At 35.2% G+C, this 23,616-nt stretch overlaps 1 long non-coding RNA gene across 1 annotated transcript; it reads left to right on the top strand.

Moving 5' to 3' along the window:
* Positions 1–7,542: 7,542 nt before the first annotated feature.
* LOC127855157 (uncharacterized) lies at positions 7,543–8,897 on the top strand. The gene is made up of 2 exons (XR_008037376.1): positions 7,543–7,992; positions 8,705–8,897. It is a non-coding gene; the product is annotated as an uncharacterized LOC127855157 (long non-coding RNA).
* The last annotated feature ends 14,719 nt before the right edge of the window (positions 8,898–23,616 follow it).

The raw sequence follows: 23,616 nt of genomic DNA, 5'->3' as shown, positions 1-23,616 counted from the left end.
AATATGAGAATATAGCCTAGTATAAACGCTTTTGCGCTGGTAATTCTCTGAAAATAAAAGGTGAACGCACAAACTGTATTTATGTCGAAAATTGATTGTAAAACTGTTCTATCTATTGAGCCTTTTCATTAGAGATAAAATTGTTTCATGCAGTAAAACAGTGTTACAAAGACGCGGATATGTTTCCAATGTTCTGGTGTTATACTCAAATCAGCCAATGGAATAAATGAAGTGTAATAATTCGTACCCTAGCCGCGGGAAATTTTATTTGAATATTATTGGACACTTACAAAGGTCAAGTCAGGGTGAAAAGCTGGCTTAATACAGCTTACGCCGAAAAAAATGCCCTGACTCCAAACGGCAATTGTTCTCTATGGATGGGAACGGTTTTCGAACTCAGCACAGATATGATTAAAATGTGACTTCTTGAGTGTTAACAAGGTTTAACTATAGCCATATATGAAAAATGTCCCGCCCCCTGGTGGCAATGTATTTAAACCAACCGGAACCATTTTAGAACTCGTCCATTATTATATATGATTGGTACAAATCTTCTGACCAAGTCTCATGTAAATCGGACAATAAATGTGGCCTCTATACTGATGACAAGATGTTACTATAGCCATATCAGGAAAATTGCCCCGCCGTCTGGGGCCCGTCCTAGATATCATTTGGACAAATATTGTGACAAAGTTTCAGGAGAACTGAAATATATGTGGCCCCGAGAGTGTTAACAAGGCAAATGTTGACGCCGCACGACACACGACGAGCAAAAAGCGATTACAAAAGATCACCATGAGCACATTGTGATCAATTAAGTGAGCTCGAAAGAGTGCTTATATAAGAATGAAATTTGTTGATCTGCACTAAATATAAAAGTTAAACATTAAGTTAATATCTCAGTCACACTAAAAAGTGAATTACAAAACATATGCATATAGATACACCTATATGAACTTAATATTAATAATAATTACACAGTTGAGGATAGTTCGGAGCTGTTGTTATAATGACACCGGTTACCTCCAGGGTCCTATAACCTATATTATCCTTTGTTTGAAATTAATTCCAGTTTCTGTTCATTGTCAGGTCGGTAATTTATGCACAAATTCATGTATAAATAGTGTTATGCTCACGGCTAATATCCTCTGAAAAACGGTATTGTAACAATTATACAATAAATTTAATGTGTTTTGTGTTATTGAAAGCTTCTAAATCAACAAAAAACTGAATGCACTGGAAATACGCATTTTATTTGTATCTAAATTCTGACCATATGACTCCTACATATGGTTGCCAGTATGTAAAGACAATTAACATCTTACTAGAGCGTATCACAGTCAAACAAGTGACAACTATATAGACCCCCCTAATACCGAAATTGACACTGGGGCGTTGCCAGTTGTAACAAAGTAGTTATAATATTAAGCGGACTAATAGACGCACAACCCAAAACTATATCCATACGCCTTTGGCAAGGGATAATAACTTACCAAAAACCGACTATATGATGTTACATACAAAACATAACCTTTCTGGACATTGTGCTTTCAGCCATTTTTTTTTGGGGGGGGGGGCATATTAATCTTCAATTTCTGGTATATCTATCTGTATAAGTTTAATTTAAGACACAATGTAACATTGATTTATGAGAGAAATAAGACTTAGAGCGCTTACCTGAAACTTAAAGAAACTAAAGTGTTGTAAGATCGTATGGTTCACAATAAACGTATTTGCTAAGAAAATCGCCCCTCCCTCAGAAAGACATGTAATCTAAAGGAATATAATCAATTTCAAATTCATTCAGTATATTAGAAGAGCACAGTCTTTTCATGCTATGAACAAGTTTTATGATTGTGTAAAATGTGGCTTATCCATTGTTCGTGTCGTTTGATTAAGATTAGACAAAAACATCTTGTAGAGTGTTTGCACGTCTTAGGAAATGATATCTGCACACTCACACCTCTGTTTATCAAAGGACCTGAACCTCTTGTGAACTCGCTGAGGGTATTTTTAGAACATAAGTGCTCAGCAAGTTTAATGAAAAGGGCATACAATGTGACTTAAGCTTAAAGCTCAGCTTTTTGTGTGTTTTTTTGGCATTTTAAACAACCATAAAAAGTAATCACTTTCACAGATATTGACAAATGGTAATGTTTGTCTTGAATGATGTTGCGAGAACAGTGTTAGCAATTGATTAAAAAGATATAGTAATACTAGATTTAAAAATGTACCGTACATTATTGATACAGATTATCACATCGGAACAAACACTTGTTATTTATGTCCAAATGCCCTACGAAGACGAAAATATTTATACATAATTATAAATTGTAACTATTAATTTACTTTACAATTCACTAAAATATCCACAAATTAACATTTTCACAAACAGCTTTTAAAGGAATCTTTTCACGCTTTGGTAAATTGACAAAATTGAAAAAAGTTGTTTCAGATTCGCAAATTTTCGTTTTAGTTATGATATTTGTGAGGAAACAGTAATACTGAACATTTACCATGGTCTAATATAGCGATTATATGCATCTTTTGACGATTTTAAAACCTAAAAATTATAAAGCGTTGCAACGCGAAACGATTGAATAATTTGGAGAGTTCTGTTTTTGTCGTTAAATTTTGTGAAACTACGAAGATTGCTTATATAAGGTATAAAATACTTCTAGTAAGTGTACTTGGCGGAATAGCTCAGTAGGCTAAAGCGGTTTTACTTCAGGACTCTGGCAGGACTCTAGGGGTCACTGGTTCGAAACCTGCTCCGGGCAATGTTCTTTTCCTTTTTTAAATTTTATTCTCGATTTTTTACTGGAGCTTTTACGATCCAATGTTTACATTTATCAATATAAAGCATTTAATTAATAAGTTAAAAAATGCCAAAATCTGTGAAAAGGCCCCTTTAAAATTAAGAAGGCACTCGATCCAAGAGGCAGCTATATGCCCCACCGATATTTTTTTACCATGCAGTAGTAACCTTTAATTTGAGTAATCATGATAGACTCATTACATCTGAACGTCAGAATGAAATAAACTTATCATAAAAATCCTTCAAATGGTTTAGGAGATATGAAGCGCATATGAAATCAAAGCGCTGAAGGCACCACTGTTGTTCGATCTTGAATGTATTTAATATTATATTCGTAGGACTTAAATTTCGAGTTGTTAACGTATGCCGATCGAACGGCTACGAAAAAATGCAAACAACAGTTGAATTTACTTTTAATTGTCTACAGTGGTGAGTTTTTGCAAAAAGATCAAGAACGAAAATGACATTGATTTACAATCTCTCGTAAGTTTATACAGGATTAACCCAAACTCCGATTAATATGATAACGAGGATGAGATTTAGTTTAAGCAAGAAATCTATTTTTAAAAAGATATTCGACGTGTGTTGGCGTTAAGGAAAAAAAGTAGTTGCCAAATTTCAGCGTTACGATGACATCATAAGCTAATTTGCTTTATTCATAGGTATACCTGTCGCTTTGAGTGAGTCTTACAAAGAATGAACAAGAACAAAATTATGGTATCAACGAGCACTGTATTAAATTCTCACGCAAATCACATTTAAACAATATGTTTTCGCCTGAAATTAAATGCTTCATTAATTTATTTCAATTTCATTTGCATTCATTTTCATGTTTTGATTGTAATGTGTAACTCCTCTCCTCCCCCCTCCCCTGTCATCAATATTTTTTTACAAAAGTACCATCTACTGCAATTGGTCATCACTCTGTCATCGAGCGCATTTCTTCCGATTTAATACGCTAATGTAACGCTTTTTTTATTATATTAAAACATTGAAAGTGTCGGTGTTTAGACTAACTCGCATTACAAAAAATACATTAACTTTATTAGTATTCGATATAGGTACTATAGATCATATTTCGATATAAGTATAAAGGTGTTTTAATGTTTGTTTCGGAATTTCCTATCGATTTATTGAAGAAACACATGCGTGTATACATACGTTTTGCGTTTCTGTAACCAGTGCTTTTGCAAACCAGTCAGTACGCATGCGCGGACAATCCCGAGTGTAAACAATAACACTCAATTGGTCTATGGGCGTTTATTTCCGCCAACAGCCTAAACGTCAATCTTTGACCTGGCAAGTGATATGAAGTTTGTTTTAACTTTAACAACAAAAAGAAGAGCTAAATAGAGTAAAGAAAAGCGGCAACGATCGAAGATCCTTGAACGCCTCAAATGGAAGATATTAGTTTCGAAGAAAAACTATTAGGTCAAGATGTATAGCTGTGCATGTTCAAATGGTCTCATCAATCAATATGTGTTGTCTGGCTTAATATAGATACGAAACAATTGTCGAACGATGAGTATAATGTATATTTATATTTTTCCTTGACGTATGTGAAGGATGTCAAAGGAAACTAACGACCCCGTAGGCCCTTGCTGTACTTATTGATACACACTTGTAACTCGATTGTTATGATGGTGTAAACCATCATTTTAGGAAGTAAAGCCACTCTAGCTATGTCAAAAATCCGTATAAAATAGGATACCGTCCTGCCTGTGTTAAGACTGATAAACGGAAGTCGCATACAAAACGGTTTCTTCTGTTTACCATCTGATAAAACACTAAAATGGCCAAACTTGAAAAAAAAACATGTTTCTTTCGTAAAGAACGACCAACAAATTATATAAGGGTGCATTAATAAACAGTTCATTATTTCATGCAATTTGGTAATTCGAATATTGTTAAACTCGCAAAATATCATAGATATATGTATATCCAACAAAACAAAAACACGTTATCAGAACAACTCTTTGGTCAACACATTGAGTCTGAACCAACCATATATTGTTAAACACCTAAGTACTAGCTAGTGTCCGCATTTTACATATCTTCAGTTGTACGTTACAATTCATCATAATTATCATCCATTGTAAACGAAAATTAATATACCATTTACATAGTGCAATATACTTCATTTTTAAAGGGCTTTGCTTTATGGTTGATCCAATGCACCTCTTACACTTTCGTTCGTTCATGAAACATAACTTAAATTAGCACAGCCGGTACATTGAGGATTGCAATTACATTTCTGGCATCTGTATTTTCACGATTAAAATGTGTTTTTGTTGTTTTCATTAATTGAATGTATTGAACTTCTTGTACAAGAAATAGAACGGCTACTTTATAGCTTAATTTTAATTCGTTACAACAGTGACATTGTCGATGTTTATTATTGACACTATCTTAAGTGTTTTCACCAGGCCTTTTTAGCGTGGCGAAAAGCCACGCCGCCCTCCCGGATCGCCACTCTGCCCCTTTCAAAGGCAAATTTCGCCACGCGCCCTTCTTTTCAAAGGCAAATTTCGCCACGCGCCCTTATCGATAACATCTTTATTGCCACGATCTAACTCGGTCCGCAAAATCAGCTTCCTTGATTGTCTGTGACGCTCCGACTGTGCTTGATTTACTCGAGAGACGTCAACGTCTAATCGACGAGTAGATTTAATCTATAACAGTGCTCGAATTATAGGTAGTCACACTGACTGCTCCAAAGCTGTGAATTAGTCATGCGTGAATAACCCCGTGTCAGTATCAATCTATAATGCCGGAGGCTATGTTATACCAAGCGCCCCTTTCCGGTCGGCAATGTGTACTACTCCACGATAAAAATCATTATTTCGGAGACTTTTGATGAAAAACTCGATGTTATTCTCGTGGCAATTGTGCATTGCATGCATTATTCAGTTATATCAAAACATATATTTTTACGCATAATTGCATTTAAAATCACAAACAAATTTATTCTTTATCGTTTTTCGTCTTTAAGATAATTAGATCTAATTATTGAAATAATTACTGAGACGTATACTAATTTAACAAAATGCGAATCGTGTATATACGATTTAACGCACCTGTCGCTTACATCATTTGACATTTTATCATTCATGGCGGACTATACAGAATTAAATTGTGACTCGGCAAAAATGGCAAATAACGTCGTAAACGATCGAATTAACGACGGAGATTATACTTTAAAGAAGGAATTAATGAAATGTCTGTGATAATCAACGATGCATAAAAATGTTTTAGATAGCAACAACATTATTTATGTATTTGTAATCTACTCGGTGGATGTATGTCACGGAAACGAGTGTTTGCATATTGTTAGCAATCAATTTACTCGCAATGTTATTTTAAACATCTGTCAAGATTATTGTTAGAAAATGGGATAAGACAAACATGGTTTCATTTATATGTTAGTGGATCTGTGTATAATCAGATTCATATGCATATATTGCTTTATTATGTTTGTCGTGCTGTACAGTTTATTGAAACAGCATGGAACTTAAATGTACATTGCAAGGTAAATATATTAATATAAATCATAGTAAGTTAAATACATCTATTACCATTAAATGTGCTTGTTTATATGTTATTTTTTCCACAACTGCTTCTGATGCGATTACATGTTTCCCCGTAATTCAGGTATTCAGGGAACGTTTTTGCCCTTTTTTGCCTAAACTGCGCGTTAAAATGCCCTTTTTGAAAGTAATGCGCCATGCCCCTTTGCCCTCCTGGGAAAAACACTATATCTTTACCAGTGGCGTATCCAGAAAATTTTCAGAGGGGGGGCTCAACAGGGGAGGGTGCGGGAGATGTGTCCCCTTCCGTCGTCGAATTTTTTTTTTTGAAATGGCACCTTGAAATGATGCGATTTCCTGCTATCTAATCAGCATTTTGCATGATAAAAGTGCATGTGAAACAAATAAGAACTTGAGTTCACACATCAAGTGTGACAGACACACGGACAGACAGACACACAGAGGTAAATCAAATGTCTCTCAAACCACTAAAGTGGTGGGAGACATTATCTTTATCCATAACTTTTTTAACGGTGTAAGATGGGTGGACCTCCTATTTAACCTTGTTGAATATCCTACTAGGTCAACTTAGGTACAACATTAAAATGTTTATGTCCATGGCCCTATGAATGGAAAGCAGGCACACAGCGGAAAACCTGTCCTGACCCATTGATGATCTTAGTTTTGTCTTAACAAGTCCTTGGGCACTGATACTCCTTTCACACTCGCATGATGTGAAAGGGAACACACATGATATGGACAAAACAGTGTAAATGGTGGGGTACAGCTGGGAATCACAATGTGCATCAGAGCCCTGAAGGGAAGTAGGTGGGTTGGGTACACCTTTCCACCTAGCCTGCCATATAAAGTGCAACTCGGCAGGGAGGGACTGCGGGAAAGGGAGATCATCATTGAACCATTCAATGTCACTAGCACTGACAGGAGAGGAGCACATTTGTTCAGGTATAAACTTCAATCCCATGGCTGCCTTAGTCTGCAAATAACTGAATCGGGAGTCCATTTCGTTCACAAAAGTGTCAACAAAGGGAGTCGTTAGGTGTCTTTTGTAGTTTAATTCGGGTGTTGCTGCCTCGATGTTGTCACGCTTTAAGAAAATGATTTAGTTTCATATAGCAAAGTAATTCTTCATTTTTGAGTCTTTTCTAATTTTAAAAACTATGGCAATCGTGATACATCGGCTATCTCGGATTCCTCCGTAAGATAGGCCTCGTAGCTAACGGTCGCCATATTGCCTTGTATTACTACTTTACTACCCAAAAGGTTGTCAGTCTATTGTTATGAGGCTGTATACGATGCGCGTTGAACTAGCGCCAAACTTTTTACCGAAACTTTGATATTAATAGCACTATTACCGTTCATTTGTGTTGCATTTTGACCTATTATCCAAGTGATTTACTTTTCCATTATTATTTATTCACCCTATCATCCAATTTTTAAGATGAAATTACGGTGTTTACAAAACCAACCAAACCGAAAGTGAAACTGGATGCATTACGTTTCGCGATGTAAACATTAAATATTTGTTCAGTTTGAGGAAGCGAATCGATAATAGACGTTGGAATATGTATGCAATACAGACTATCATTGCCGATTGTAGTACTGGCTAAAAAATACCTTTTATGACAGGTCATGTATAGAACGTTAATCAAATAGTGACCATAAATCACTATAAATGTCTGGGTTGTTCATTAATATAATTAATGCACGTTTCTGATCTAATTGCCTGTATCTAGTTGTAATTACCATGATATTGATAAAATTAAAACGTTTTTTTCATAAATTAACATTACATGTTTTATTTTTATCATTTAGGGAATATATAATTGTATCATTATCATCATTAAATATTCTGAAAATGATCTAAATTATCATGATTACTTTAAAGTAGAATTTTTAAATTTTACTCATTATTTTTAATGAATTTGCACATTTGCTTGATTCAAAATAAAATGTATTAATAAGGGTTTCAGTTGTTAGTTTTAACCCATTTTTAGTTCGATTAAATTTAAAGTACTAACTACGTACATGTATGTGAAATGCTCTTGAGTTCGTTTCCTGGGCCTAGAACCAGTACTTGGGTGTCTCTTGGAGATTTTTTAAGAATGCTCCCACACTGGGGATCAAACCAGTGACCTCCAGATCATTAGGTGGACACCACATCCATTACACATCAGCGACCTTTAATTAGTAAATTACTTTAGTGTTGCAGCATTATATAATGTAATGTTGCTACATATTTTTGGAAAATGATTAATGTGCAGTACTAAATAAATCTAAATGCATACCATTTTAATTGTGTATATTGTGTGATTATTAGTTACAAATTCCCTTTTTACAGGTATACTGGATTATGAAAGACTGATAAACATGAAATTGACAACTCATCTCCCCAACGATATTTGTGTGGCTCATTCTCAGAACAAACCCATAGTCAGTGAGAAAACTACAGTGTAAAAAGACCACTTGATTGTGACAATTATGGCTGACCAAGCAAATGTTATCATTTAAAATAAAGAAAACTTCCAGTTCAATATACATTTTATACCAATTATGACATTGGCCAACACAGAAAATAATTATAAGGTTGATTTTCCCAAAATTGACTGTTACAATTGGATACTGTTTTAAGCTTCACTCTACTTTGTCTGAAAATAAACGTCCTAAATGATGTAATAGAAACATACATATTTAATTTTTAGTTTTACAATATATATATATATATATATATATATATATATATATATATATATATATATATATATATATATATATATATATATACATATATTTTAATATCTTTTTATCGATGGTCAATCAATTTAAGTTTAACTAATATATACATACACATTTTATACATGTGTATGCTTTGATTTTTTTCTATTGAAGCCAAATTAATATCCCATTAGATAGATAGATAATATCACATCAGTATTCCTAGTTTGTCTGCAAGTACTGCAGAAATCATGGATTATTATTTTACTGAGTCAGCCTTAATCTTTATATTATAATTGTTAAGATTAAGATGTGCATTATACAATTGAGGATGCATCAAGATTAAAAAATGGTACATGTATAAATTAATAAAGAATCAATAACAATCAGAAACTGTGCATTTTTTTCAGTATTGTGTGAAAGGATTTGAAGTAATTATGTGTTTTTGAAATATGATTTATGTGAATTTGAATAAATATATAAAATTTAGTGATTTTCTCAGACAAAACTGTTAATTACATACTTAAGTATTCAGAATGTATTATTGTAATATTCGAATTTTTTAGTACAAAAAGCACTTTTCCCTGGCATTTGTATTTATAGTAATTGCATATTTAATAATTCTGACAGCATTTATAAACTGTGTTCATGCAAGCATGAGCACGGTTTCATTTTTTGAGTATTTAAACAAGAGGGCCATGATGGCCCTGTATCGCTCCACTGCTGAAAAAAGGCTGAAACAAATTTCTCTGCATGTGCAAATACTTAGATATAGGCCCTATTTAAGCACATGTACACTTTTGTGACCTTCTGGGCTGGGTCAAATTTAACCCCAGGGGCATAATTTGAGCAAACTTTGTAGAGGACTACTATATCTCACTACATACAAAATGTGGTAGCCCTAGGTCCTAGAGTTAAGAACAAGAATATTTTTAAAGTTTTCACAAAATAAGTAAGATATAAGCGTATATGATGTTCAATTTGTTGACATGCGGGTCAGGATCAAATTTGACCCAAAGGGCATAATTTGAACAAACTTGGTAAAGAACTATAAGATGTTACTGCATACCAAATTTGGTAGCCATAGTCCAAAAGGTTTTCGACAAAAAGATTTTTAAAGATTTCACAAAATAGGCGCTTTAAAAGCGTTTATTCAATTTTGTGACCCCCCGGGGCAGGGTCAAAGTTGACCCCAGAGGCATTATTTGAACAAATTTGGTAGAGGTTTATTAGATGTCACTACATACCGAATTTGGTAGCCCTAGGCCCAATGGTTATGGACAACAAGATTTTTAAAGTTTTCACAAAATAGGCCCCATATAAGCGTATGTTCAGTTTTGTGACCCCGGGCAGGGTCAAATTTGACCCAAGGGGCATAATTTGAACAAACTTGGTAGAGAACTATAACATGTCACTACATACCAAATTTGGTAGCCCTATGCCTTATGGTTAAGGACAAGAAGAGTTTTAAAATTTTCACAAAATAGGCACTATATAAGCATATAATTGATTTTGTGGCCCCCGGGGCAGGGTCAAATTTGACCCTTGGGGCATAATTTGAACAAACTAAGTAGAGGACTATACAATGTCACTACATACCAAATTGTGTAGCCCTAGGCCTAATGGTTATGGACAAGATTTTTTTAAAGTTATCACAAAATAGGCATTATATAAGCATATGTTCAATTTTGTGACCCCCGGGGCAGGGTCAAATTTGACCCTAGGGATTAAATTTGAACAAATTTGGTACAGGACTATTAGATGTCACTACATACCAAATTTGATAGCCCTAGGCCGGATTGTTATGGACAAGAATTTTTTTGAAGTTTTCACAAAATAGGCCTTATATAAGCATATGTTCAATTTTGTGACCCTCGGGGCAGGGTCAAACTTGACCCCAGGTGAATAATTTGAACAAACTTGGTAGAGGACTATAAGATGCCACTACATACCAAATTTGGTAGCCCTAGGCCCAATGGTTATTGACGAGAAGATTAGTAAAGTTTTCACAAAATATACCCTATATAAGCATATGTTCAATTTTGTGACCCCCGGGGCAGGTTCAAATTTGACCCCAGGGGTATAATTTGAACAAATTTGGTAAAGGACTATTAGATGTCTCTACATACCAAATTTGATAGCCCTAGGCCCAATGGTTATGGTCGGGAGATTTTGAAAGTTTTCACAAAATAGGCCTTATTTAAGCAAATTTTCAATTTTGTGACCCCCAGGGCAGAGTCAAATTTGACCCCAGGGGCATAATTTGATCAAATTTGAAAGAGGTTCACCCCAGGAACATTCCTAAGAAATTTCATCAGAATTGGACCAGTAGTTTAGGAGATGTTTAAAGGAAAAGTTTATGCATGGATGCACGATGGACACAGGACATTTGGCCAGTGGAGCTAAAGATCAAATTAAACATTTAGTTTTGATGTAAAATCAGTTTTTATATGCAAGTGTCTATTTCACTTATAAATTTAAAGAGCATATTATTCATTATTTAAAAGAGTATTCCAAGCTTGATGTCATATTTCAACTTTGCATAGTGTAGTTAATTGAACATTGTATTGAACTGTATGGGCAGCTATATTTTTTAATTTATGTATGTTGCATTATACAAAATGCATTATTTCTACCACAAGTAGACCATATAAGGCCTACTGCTACTAAATAGGCACTGGTATGAATTTGACACTGTTTTTGATGCTCATACAAAACTTTAATTATTACTACACTTTAGTATATTAAATATTTTCAAGTTTTTGTTCAACCTTTTTTTGCAAAAGAAAAGAGTGTCTTAATGCATTTGAAAATATACTTAAAACAAACTAAAAATGCATTTTAACATACCTTTTTCCTGGTAAAGTGTATTTGGGATGATAAAAAATACACTTGAAGAGTATTAATGCTGGAAAAATGCTGGAAAAATGCAGAAAAAAATACATTTGTTTCTGTTAGAAGTGTGTCTTGTCTGCATTTTTAAGTGTATTAAGGTAGTGCACCTCTAATGATTTCCCGCGATTTCTTCGAAGGTTGAAGAGCCTACTATTAGGTGCCGTAGCCTAGTGGTTAAGGCGATAGACTAGAAATCTTTTGGGATATTCCCGCGGAGGTTCGAATCCTGCCGACGACGTATACTTTTTTGCGACGCGTTTTATTTATTTTCTAACGTAATTTGATTTAATATGGCATATAAGCTATATTTATTGTTAAATATGTTGCAATTTTTATGCACATTTTTCAATTATTAAAATTAAAACAACGTTATGGCGAAATTGGGTGATTTACTGTTGAAAATACGAACCATGCATGTTGCATTTTTATTTTTATTTCAAAAAGTAAACGGTAAATCTGTCTAGTTCTTGGTATTTTTGCTGTATATAGTGTTTCTATAAAAACTAAGTTTAAAATATGACTTAAATGATACTATTTTGAATTTTATGACACTTTGTTTTTAACCGACCCAATTTTTACTTGGCTGAAATCACTTACATTTCATGGTGCTCTTCCATAGATAAAAATTTGTAAAAAATAAATGTCTGTAAAAGAATACTTATTTCATCTTGTTTAAACTTTAAACACCTTTACAGCTTCTGTACACACCAACTGCATGCCCATATTTGGAAATTTGAATGAATTATGGAACTTTTATATACCCCAGGGGTGAAAATAAACTGGACAAAAGCCGAGCGTGGGGGTGGTTTTGAAAAAATCGGTATATTTTTTTTAAAAGCATGGAAAGCCTACCTACAAATTTGCATGTAGTTCAGTGAAATGATGCTGATTAAGAAAATAATTAATTAGATTATATTTGGATATGTGCCCATTAGAGGTTCACTACCTTAAATGCACATCAAATGCAGATAAATACAATGCCAATACTGTTACATGTATTGTAATGGACATAAAATGCACTTGTTATTGTAATTAAATGCTTTAGTGAATTGAAATAACCTTTTATAACGTTTTAACAATTAATAATACCTTTTTATATAAATTTTCTTTTGAAATGTGACACTTAAATGATTTTTGCACCACTAGTAAGAGATATAATTTGTGCTCATAATGCTTTATCATTACACTATATAATATCATTTGTTGTATGAAAATTACCCGTAAAATTCATGTGAAAGCTCAAGAGATCAATAGCAGCGTGCTATACCCTGCTCCTTTTTACATGACTTGATGGTATTTAGTCCCCAATTCTACATGGCTAAGGGAAAATTAATGTGCAGATTTGACAAATAAGTCTTAACTGGGATCCAATAGGCAGACTTTCATATTACTTGTGTTTAATTTAAATCATGATCTGAATTGCTCTTTGGCAAATCTTTGTTGGTCACAGTATTCAACTGAATTTTGTTCACTTTGTAGTGATTAAATTTTCTATATTTATCAGACAACATCTTTCTTCAAAAGTTTAACATGATTGCTTGGTAAATTTAGAAACAAGATCAATGCATCATAACATAAAATGAAAAAATGAGTTGTAGTAAAAATGGCAGCAAAAAAGCACTAGATTATCTGCCTTAAATCTGAGACGCTATGTTGATGTATTGGAATTTCTCATAAATAATGTGTCCCATAGTTGTATAATTGTATAGTCGCATGCATGAGTGGTGTCAATGTCACAATACCAATTAAAGCCTATAATTTACTAAAACAATTTGAAGTTTGATGTGTGTTTTTTTCAAGATCTGTTATATATAATTATATATAAATATATATTGTTGAAAAGTTAACATGCAATAAGTTTACTGTAATTAAGTGACAAATAGTTTTACTGATTTGGTTGGATGCATATATGCAGATATATCATGGTTTGTGCAGAGGACAGTAGCAAAAACAAGAGCTGTCTCCGTAGGATGACATACGCCACCGATAAACGCTTTAAAAGAAGTTATGAGCATTTTTCAAAACCTAAACGCCAACCCTAAGTTCAAGGTCAAAGGGGTCAAAATTTGTGTGTGTGGAAGGCCTTGTCCATATACACATGCATACCAAATATGAATGTTACATCTGAAGCGACATAGAAGTTATGAGCATTTTTTCGAAACCTAAATGCAAAGTGTGACGGATAGACAGACGGACAGTGCGATCACTATATGCCCTCCTTTGGGGGCATAAAAATGTGTTTCACATTGTTTTGGTAAATGAGTAATGTAGTTAAAAGAACAGAATCATGAATTATAAAGTTATTGATTATAAAGTGTTGCTGGCATATTTGATGCATTCATCTAGCTATAAGAAGGTCCCTGTTTTATCCCCACTGGCACCGAGTGAGGGTTCTCAAAATCTTTAAACAATATGAATAACTACATATAGGGTCGAGAGCCTTGTTGATATGGGGGCTAAACACCTGAAATCAAAGCGACCCAGGTTAAAGGCCCAGGCCAAATAAATAAACCAGAGGCCGCATGAGCCTGCTATACTCTGAACAAGTATTGTTTCTTCTCAGAAAACTGGCTTAAGTGTCTTACTAAGCTTTAGACTTTGAGTTTCAGTGCAATCTATCTAAAATAAATTGGTCAAATTAAATAATAATTTGTAAAAAATAAACATTCTGCACAAATTCAATTATTTACTTTACCTGTGTGCATGAATCATTTCAGTCTTGATGGTTAGTGAACTATGTCAAAAGCACCATAGCTATGAAACACTTGTATTTTGAATATTGCAATGTTCCACAGAAATGATGCTGATGATAATTCTACACGATGATGAATTATTAGATATATTTCTAAATTCCATTTCCACTAACAATTCGCTTATTCCACTACCAGTTCAAATGCTTCGTACAGTTGAAAATAACACTATTCCACTCAACAACCGTGACACATGTACTCAATTTTTCAACTTTTCGCAATTAAAATTGTCTGTTATTGTTGTTGTTGTACTTTTGAAAGTAGTTCTAAAGATGGCGACTATTAACCCAGAGATTGATTTATGAAATAAATCGTCTGCTGATCCAGAGTGAAACTATGGATGAACATCAAAGCAGTTAGCCCGATTTGTAAAAAAAAACAAATCAAAAAAATAAATAATTGCCATTCATTAAGTGTGCAGTTGAATTTCACTGGCAATAACTTGTTACTCAAAAGGATTATCACTCTAAAGAGCTAATACCAATTAAATTCATCAAAGAAATTACTGAAAAAGTAATAATGATTGTCCATTGCATTCGTCTAAACTCTTTAATTGCTACAAATTGAAAGATTGTTTTTCACAAGTCTCATGCGGCAGCCATTTGTAAACATTTATCTATAGCTAAATGTATGGATGAATTTCATTAGTTGAATGTATCTTCTTCAGCCAATCAAATAGCGCAGTTTATTACTTACAGTCAATGAAGCGTGCACTTAATCTGACGAAAGTTAGATCGTCTGTACACATGCCTGGGGGATAATCACACAAATCGACAGCTGTTTATGGCTTAATTAGGGACAGGAAATACACAAGTGGATTGAAACTGTAAGGGGCTCATTTTTATTAAAAATCGTGTCTAGCCAGCCATCTGGGGGGGGGGGCTTTAGCCCCCTAGCCCCCCACCTAAATACGCCTCTGCTTTACTATAATGCTTATCACGGAATACGGACAAAACCCCTCCCGGATAAAAACCCTCCCGTCATTTTCATAGGGGGCGGACGAAAACCCTCCCGTGAATAAACATGGGCGGACAAAAACCCTCCCATGAAAAAAACGGGGGAGGACAAAAACCCTCCCATGAAAAAACGGGACCGGACAAAAACCCTCCCGTAAAAGAAACACTTAGTGTTGCATTCATTAATCCGATAAAATTACCCATCGTGTGTATTGTGTTTTCAGGGGTGTGAAATTGAAAGAAAATGTGTATCCATTAACTGTAAACATACCGCTTTCTAATTTGCATATATATCCGATAATCCAATATAATAACAACATCAATTAAAACATAAAATGAGGCCATTTATAGACGACTGAATTTTAATTTAAATTGAATGCAATACGATACAGTGCAACGTTTAATCGCGTCATACTCTCATTCATGCAAAAAAGTGCTTTCCGGGAAGTTTCTGAAAACTTTGCGAAAATGAAAGTAAAATTATGTTAACAACTAACAATTCGTTAGCATGTAACTAATTTGTCTCAATTACTTATTTAATTTAGCTTTGACTGTAACGTTTTCAATTACATTTTTGCAGACAATATATAAAGCATACTGTATTGTCAAATATGTCAATGATTCGGTTATTGAGGCCCACTAATCAGCTAATCATAACAATTAACTAGTTAATGGCATCAATAATATGTATCAAAATAGCAAACTGTGAATCTGCAACTGCGGACAAAAATCCTCCCGTGAAAGCAATTAAACACCGACAAATGTAATTGCTTCACACATTGTGGCATTCATTAATCCGCAAAATTTACTAAAAATAGCAAACTGTGATTCCGCAACTACTTTTAGTTTTTAAGTAGTTTAATCACAGAATTAATTAAAAGCAATTAAACGCCGACAAATGTATTTGCTGCACACAATGTTGCATTCATTAACCCGAAAAAATCACTCAATGCTGACAACATTTGTTCAAAATATCATACTGTGAATCTGCAAATATAAAAAGCAATTTGTTTGTGTAAAGGCACACAAGTGTCTACAATGTTGGTTTTTGTTTATCAATTGATTATGCTTATTTGTCAATGTATGTAACATTATACTGTCTAGACTTCATAATACTTGTTATAAAACGAAATAAAGAATGTCTTGGGAAGCCTGTGTCCGCCTCTGTGATTTTTGCGATGATGACTAAAAAAGAAACACGACTTTGATGTTCTTAATGCACTGGCCGGCGCACAATTGTTGATAGTGTATTCGTGGCTCAGATCACGGGAGGGTTTTTGTCCGGTCCCGTTTTTTCATGGGAGGGTTTTTGTCCTCCCCCGTTTTTTCCATGGGAGGGTTTTTGTCCGTACCCGTTTATTCATGGGAGGGTTTACGTCCGGCCCCTATAAAACTGACGGGAGGGTTTTTATCCGGGAGGGGTTTTGTCCGGCATTCGCTTATCACTAACCCATATTTTTTATAACATACAACATTGGAACTAAATATGATATATGTTAATTGCAATTTAGGTATTTTAATGTTTATTTAAGTTTATTTTTTTAACTGAACGAATGAATGTTTGCCTATATAACGTAACTGTAATCAGTGATTTTGCCAACCAGTCAGTGCGCATGATTGTAAACAAAAACAATCAAATGGTCTATACGCTGGCCGATTACCGCAGTGGTTGGTGCACGCGCGTTTCACCACGCGATCCGGGTTCAATTCTCGTTCCCGGAAGCATGTTAGGTTTGTTGGTGGTCACCATACCGGCCAGGTGGAGTGTCCTCCGGGTACTCCGCCTCTCTCTCCCCAGAAGACCGCACCAAAATAAAAAAATCTTTCAATAACATTTAAATATCTGGAACTCCGTCTTGCAGCTATTTTTTAAACAAATCGCACCAACATTCGTCTAGTAAAATAATAAGTTAGGAGTGCTGGGACACACTCCGGGTCCACACAACTATGCAACCTCAGGCGCGGAAGGACATCATAAACTACGACATACACTAATGTGTGTGTACACACAAATGGTTTATAGATTAACCATGTGTACACGGCACGACCAAGCATTTCATCCTGGTATATTATAATGAGACTCATCAATAGATCAAAATATATTTTCTAATCAACATAAATTTCTATATAAAAATGACATGAATATGAATGACGTGTATGTGTATTAAAACATATACACATGTTCATTCAGCGCAGATTTATCCGAATAATTGTAATTCGTCACACACCAATGTCGTAATGGTGACAGGATCGATATATCCTCTATATATATATCTTGCGCAACTACCGGTAATAAATTTCTTGCACGACGGTAACATTACATTCACCTCTGTGTTGGGCTCGGAAAGAAGTCCGTCCCAAGTCATGTGATTGTAAATGACAAAACATTTAAAATGGCGACACCTTTTAAAGGGATCTTTTCACGCTTTGGTAAATTGACAAAATTGAAAAAAGTTGTTTCAGATTCGCAAATTTTCGTTTTAGTTATGATATTTGTGAGAAAACAGTAATACTGAACATTTACCATGGTCTAATATAGCCATTATATGCATCTTTTGACGATTTTAAAACCTAAAAATTATAAAGCGTTGCAACGCGAAACGATTGAATAATTTGGAGAGTTCTGTTTTTGTCGTTAAATTTTGTGAAACTACGAAGATTGCTTATATAAGGTATAAAATACTTCAAGTATATGTACTCGGCGGAATAGCTCAGTTGGCTAAAGCGTTTTTACTTCAGGACTCTGGCAGGACTCAAGGGGTCACTGGTTCGAAACCTGGTCCGAGCAATGTTCTTTTCCTTTTTTTAATTTTATTCTTGATATTTTACTGGAGCTTTTACGATCCAATGTTTACATTTATCGATATAAAGCATTTAATGAATAAGTTAAAAAATGTCAAAATCTGTGAAAAGGCCCCTTTAAAATGTCAATATCACGATGCTATATGTAAGTGTTTTGTTTCCAGAATTAGACATATTGTCCAGACTCTGATGAGTATGTGTAACTTTAAAGATGATGATTGAACAAATATACAATGTCATTGTTAAACTGACGACTTCAGCAACTAAATACAATACTCCCGAAAATAAAAAAGTTGACAGTTATATGAAACAAGAAGCGGCACATGTGTTCTACGACGAGTAAAGGGATGTTAAGCTTCACTTCCCCTTCAACTACTGTCCCAAAGCGCCAATACATGCATTGGGGTCTGATTTTGTTATGGACCTCATTGAGATATACTTTTGTTGTTTGCTTGATTTGTGCTTGTTTCCGCGACCCCTTTATTAAATTGGTTTTAAACTAACGAAGATACTAAACATAATCATATTATTGCATTTTTTGTATTTGATGTTATAATATTCTATTATATAGTATTTTGTTCATGCATTATAATTTGTTTTCAGTAATACATTTATACTCTCGTGCAAAATACACGTCCGTCAAATAAAAGCACTTTCCCGTCGCACACCCTTGACCCTGCTGACTTGAGGTATACTCTTAAGTAATTCAGGAAAAACTGGCGTTTCAGGACAATTTCTCTAGCTTTTTGTACATAGTTAACTTGCAAACCTTCACGGCTGATGAGGGTGAGGTAGCATACGTTGCGAAGGTAAATAATCTCTTAAATGATAAAATGCATAGAGGTTTGAGGGGTGACCATAATCCATAAAAGCTGAGGTAAAATTATCAAACTATATAAGCACCTAATGAACACGAAAACCACACGAAACATTCGTACAATAATTCGAAAAATAAAGTTTAACAATTTAACATCAGGGTTCCTTATAGCAATTGCCGAAATTTCAAAGCTCGATGTGGTCTGGTAACATAGATTTTTGTAGATACAGAATCCTCGTTTTTATACGCCCGTCTATGACGGGACGTATTATGGTATACCCCGCGTCTGTCCGTCCGTCCGTCCGTCTGTCTGTCCGTCCGTCCGTCCGTCTGTTAATGTCGTACGCTACGTCAAATATCCTTTGACAGATTTTCTTCAAATTTTAACACAATCTTAATATTGATAAACCCTGATCCCCTTTCGTTTTTGACGGAATTCTGAATTGTCGTTCCAGAGTTATGGGACTTTGTTCGTCAAAATTTCGTGATTTCATTGAATGTCCTACTGTAGCTCAAATATCCTTCGATGGATTTTTTTCAAATTTCAACACAATCTTAATATTGATAAACCCTGATCCCCTTTCGTTTTTGACGGAATTCTGAATTGTCGTTCCAGAGTTATGGGACTTTGTTCGTCAAAATTTCGTGATTTCATTGAATGTCCTACCGTAGCTCAAATATCCTTCGATGGATTTTTTTCAAATTTCAACACAATCTTAATATTGATAAACCCTGATCCCCTTTCGTTTTTGACGGAATTCTGAATTGTTGTTCCAGAGTTATGGGACTTTGTTCGTCAAAATTTCGTGATTTCATTGAATGTCCTACCGTAGCTCAAATATCCTTCGATGGATTTTTTTCAAATTTCAACACAATCTTAATATTGATAAACCCTGATCCCCTTTCGTTTTTGACGGAATTCTGAATTGTTGTTCCAGAGTTATGGGACTTTGTTCGTCAAAATTTCGTGATTTCATTGAATGTCCTACCGTAGCTCAAATATCCTTCGATGGATTTTTTTCAAATTTTAACACAATCTTAATATTCATAAACCCTGATCCCCTTTCATTTTTGACGGAATTCTGAATTGTCGTTCCAGAGTTATGCGACTTTGTTCGTCAAAATTTCGTGATTTCATTGACTGTCCTACCGTATCGGATTTACCATGTTACAATGTTAAATTATCAAGTATTCACATATTCAACTGGATGAGATTTGACTGGAACATTGGAATTCCATACACACATACTCAAATGGGTGAGTTGAACATATTTTTTTGACAAATATTCCAGCTGTCTTCTGCCAACTGAAGTAAAAAAATGATTCAAAGGGTTATTTATTACCTTACTACTTCATTGGCGAACGACGGGCGTATCATGCGCTCATGGCGCAGCTCCTCAGTTATTTTTTGGGGGCACAATAAATATATATTCCATTTTAATTTCCCGCAAATATATCTATTCATACGACACACGAACAGTAAAATGGTACCATGTTAGTGTTCATGTATCGTATGAATACATATCTTCAAATGGAAATAATTAAGACACAAAACAATAAAAACGAGCATTTTGTATCTACAAGTTTGAGTAGTAATGGGGCTTTCATAATTATCAGTAACTCCCATCTAGTCATGGGTTAAATTCACAACTAAATTACAATAAAGCCTAGGTACTTCAACTGAACCATGTTGCAAGCTGTCGTTCAATACAACAAAAGTGTTTTAAAATAACAGATATGTGTCGTCTAATAGTTCTGGTGTGTGATTAGAGTGTGCTTTGCTGGAGACGCCTCATAGGCATGGTTATACCACAGGTGGTTAGCGAGTGGCTTTGATATTAATTAGTGAAAACATCATTTTGAATGATAAATAATCATATTATAACGAACAATCAACTTTTCTGAACAAAAGTATATATTTATATATATATAACAAGGTATTCAACTCGAAATCACCCGAAAACAGGGTGCCTTGTGATTTGCGTCTTTCAACCTCTCTTCTTTTTGTAGCTTGCCGAACGCTAGGCATGAACTGCGACCGCCGCTTAGTGTATTTCTTCCGAGACCCGTTGATTTGTTTTCTGACCTTGCTAGTCTGTACTTGCTTATGATCCTCCCGCCTATGAGACTGCCAAGAACACCTCTTTCTCCTCGTTTAATTCTTTGTTGACTTTTTTGGAGTTCTGACTGGACAACATTAGGAAATAAAAGCTGCTTTCTCGCTCTTCTGCTTTGTTGTTTTGTGAAGCCGGCACTACGCATTAGTTCATCTGTCTGGCGCCTAGGTGTGTTACTTTCCGCTGTTTTCATCTTGTATTTGGCCCTGCTGAGTTTCGTTTCGCTGTTTCTTCTAAATGCGCTGTAATCTTCTAAAGTTGGTTCTGTATTTCTTTGCTATATTCTCAAACTTCAACTCTTTATATTCTCTGTTTTTCTTTGAAAGCGCCCGTTGAACCCGTTTCCTGAGCCCATTTCTTTTATTTGAAAAAGACATATTCACAATCAATGTATCAGCTGATTATGTCGTCTCGTATCCGCTTTTCGATAAAGATGTACATGGCTGTGGTATCTTCACTCTCCCTATCCTTTTCTTAATCCTGTGCGCACGCACATCATTTATGTTTTTTTTTCTCGCGGCGTCTTTTCTTCTCTCTGGATGACAACTGAATAACCGGAACATTGTTTCTTCAGCCGCAGACTTCCCCTTCTGCAATAAAAAGATTTAATAAAACCCTGACAATGTACATTCAAGGTCAAATACTGAAATTGTAAGGTTCGTTACCACAAATAACGAACCTTACCATCAATACTGAATAGAATATCTTGTGAAATATATCTTCTACCGTTTAGCACACACCTAATTTAGGAAAACTATGATTGGTGTTTGCCAAGGCATGTGCCAATAGTTTCCATAGCTGTAAGTACATATTTAAAACACAGACGAATGGTGTGAAGTGTGCATAATAAAAGATGATCCAAACGAGTTTATTATACAAGCGATTAACAAAAGTGTTTCAATGGTGCACCTTCACTAAAGGTTGGTAAAATCAGGTAAGTAGCTATATAAAAATAAACCAAAGCGCTGAAGGCACTGAATTTGTTCGCTGTTTTATAATCTTAGACGCAACTTAGTTTTCAAAATTATGTTATAGCTTTTATTATCGCAGGTTTGAAATGACCACAACCCATTCAAATTTATAAAGAAGGTGTCTTAAAGCAAAGGTCGAGATGTGTGTTGTTGTTTTTTCAAATCATTGATACAGCTAATCAGCGTGCACAGGCTAATCTTATTTGACATGCATTAAGCCACGGTTTACCATCGATGTGTGCTGTTACGAAGAATAAGCCGACCCTATTGAAAGAGGATTTCTTAACTTCACCACCCTTGTCATCTGTACTTCGGTTCATTTTGTATGACGCATTCGTATTTGACCTTTGGCTATTATTATACCTGGGAACATTAGCGCGCCTTGGGTTCCATCTAGGTGTTCGGAAGTTATTCCGCGGTCTATCTGAGCTCGTATTCCCAGGTTGAAATGACCTCAGGACACTATTACTTTGTCGTTTCCACTCAAGGAACTCGTTTTGTAATTGTTGAATTGCAGACTGCAAGGACTTGAGGTCGTTCTGATGTTTGACCTGGCTATCGCCCTCCGCAGTATATGTTGCCAGCACCTGACTTGAGACAAGGTGCTTTCGCTCAACTTTGTAGTAGGCTTCCATTTCGACTGCATGACGCACAGCATCATTCAGACTCGATGGTCTAGCCTGTTTGGTGCGTATCCTCAACTCTACGCTATGTAGCGAATCTATAAATTGCTCTTTTGCAAGGGTTTCTCTAACATCGGCTGGGCAGTTGGGTAAGCCAAATTTGTCAGCCTTCTGATGTCCTGCGCTAGTTCTGACAAGTTTTCAGATGCACGCTATTTTCGTTCTCGAAGCTGCACCCGGTAAAATTCTGTTTGATTGGGCGGCTGAAACCTTTCTTGCAAAGCTATCACAAGCTCTGTAAAGTCATTGCATTGTTTGGACAAATTTCCAAATACACCTTGTGCCTGACCTCTCAACGATGCGACAAGGTACAGTCCCTTCTCTTTTTCAGTCAATCTGTTCAACTCTGAACAAGCATCGAAATGCGCTTAAAAATCGGACCAGGACCAGGAACCATCATATGTCGCAGGTCTCATAGCGGTACGCTCCTTGCTCGGGGTCTCCGCCTGGGGTCGCGATGTACTCCGTCTTTTGGTCACATACTTCGGGGAATCTTGAGCATATTTCGGGTCTGGTGCTCGAGTATGTTCCGAGATACATGGGCTTG

The sequence above is a fragment of the Dreissena polymorpha genome, chromosome 13 (genome assembly GCF_020536995.1).
Source record: "Dreissena polymorpha isolate Duluth1 chromosome 13, UMN_Dpol_1.0, whole genome shotgun sequence".
Lineage (NCBI taxonomy): Eukaryota > Metazoa > Mollusca > Bivalvia > Myida > Dreissenidae > Dreissena > Dreissena polymorpha.
Note: the sequence above shows the minus strand (reverse complement) of the source record. Positions and strands in the feature narration are given on the sequence as shown.